General features: G+C 42.2%; 1 protein-coding gene across 2 annotated transcripts in view; it reads right to left on the minus strand.

Annotated features, from left to right (window-relative positions):
- snap25a (synaptosome associated protein 25a) overlaps window positions 1–653 on the minus strand; it is a 41271-nt gene extending 40618 nt beyond the window's left edge. For both annotated transcript variants that reach the window (XM_034899951.1, XM_034899952.1), the window contains exon 1: window positions 438–653. The gene's annotated coding sequence lies outside the window, so the exon portion shown is untranslated. The remainder of the gene's footprint in view (window positions 1–437) is intronic.
- Window positions 654–1617: the final 964 nt, after the last annotated feature.

The following is a 1617-nucleotide window of genomic DNA, read 5'->3' on the forward strand; positions in this document are numbered from 1 at the left end:
CCCCCCCCCCCCCCCCCCCCCCTCTTCTTGGCGCTGTCCACTGTGCTGAAACACTGAAAACGCCCACCCTGATTATCCAGCTTCCATCTAGCGCACCCCCGCACCCATCAGTCTGAGATTTATCCCCCGGGAGGTCACGCATCGCCTTCCCCTTGGCGTCTTCTTCTTCTTCCTCCCTTTTCTCCTTTCCTTCCTTCATCCTTGTCTTCCCTCTTAATAACGCTGCAACGGATCCGCTTTACGACGTAAAACCCGACCAGAATCATAGCAGACATGCTGCATCACCATCATCCAGGCTGGCACAAATCACGTCCAACGCTCACTTGCTTTTTTTTTAAATCAAAAAATACCCATCTGATTCTCCATTGCACAAAAACCGACCCGCTTAAGAAATACAGATGCTAAAGCATCCAAGTAGAAGACGTGTTCAGTCTTACCTGTGCCTGTTGTGGGTGTCCCGCAGTCAGTATGGGGGGGAATGTCTGCGTCTATTAACAGCGAACCCTGTTATACCACCCTCGCTCTCTATAGGACTGGAATGCTGCAAAGGCACTGCGCGTCGGCTGATTCTTCCTCACTTCTTCTTCTTCAATGAGGGAGGGGGTGTGGGGGTGGGGGGGGAGTGAGCATGCGGTGCAGCTCCTAGTCAAAGATGGCGGACACTTTTGACGTCAGCAGCAGCTTTTAATAGATATCTGTCAGAGAGGGAGAGGGACTTTGTTTTTATAGGGCAGCTGGACATATAGGCCTTCATATTTCAGATGCTTGCAAAATGTTACTGTGTTTCATATCCCAGATTCAGTTAGATATAGATTGTTTATGATTAGATCTGGGTTTTTTATATTAATACAGAGCTATTATAGCAGCTCAATTACCACTTAACCCCCTATCATGTCACAGGATATTTGTCTTAGCTTTTTTATTTCACCATGGCAGCAGAAGGACATTTGGCCATATGTCAGAAACACCTGGCCTGTCACTGTTCACGGCCGCTGTTCAGTAGACATGGGTCCAAATAATTTAAATGGATCTGTGTTTGAGTGATCTTACGTTAATTAATAAAATCCCAATACTTGCACAGTACTTTCATTAATTTTGGGGCGTCACAAAATTTTAATTCAATTTTATAGCATTGTAAAAAAAATGGAAGTGTTTTTGAAATAGTATTGAGTAAAAGTTGACATATTCCAGTCTGTGATTATCATCAACATCCATTCCTTTAATTTTAGTCTAAATAACTCCTAATTTCTGCTTTTCTAACTTAAACATTAGGTACAATTTCCTATAAATGAGGTTTATTGACCATAAATTCCAAAAATAACTGTAACACTAAAGTTAATAAGTTAGTGTTATGTAATGTTGAAAACGTCGAAAAAGTTTTGATTTTCTATTTTAACGGGAAGACAACACAATGGTTAAACCAAAGCGATCTGTCTCATCATATTCTAGATGTTTACAACCAGCATGACTAATCAAATTTCACTGGTTGGCGTGACAACGTCCGTAGTAACAGAGAATGGATTACTTATCAAGTTACCCCTTAATGCCCCATGTGTGACAAATGACAGGTGGACCTCGATTAAGGGTTGGTGTTGTTTTATAACCTGATTCTGGTCT

Source organism: Etheostoma cragini, chromosome 18 (assembly GCF_013103735.1).
Source record: "Etheostoma cragini isolate CJK2018 chromosome 18, CSU_Ecrag_1.0, whole genome shotgun sequence".
Lineage (NCBI taxonomy): Eukaryota > Metazoa > Chordata > Actinopteri > Perciformes > Percidae > Etheostoma > Etheostoma cragini.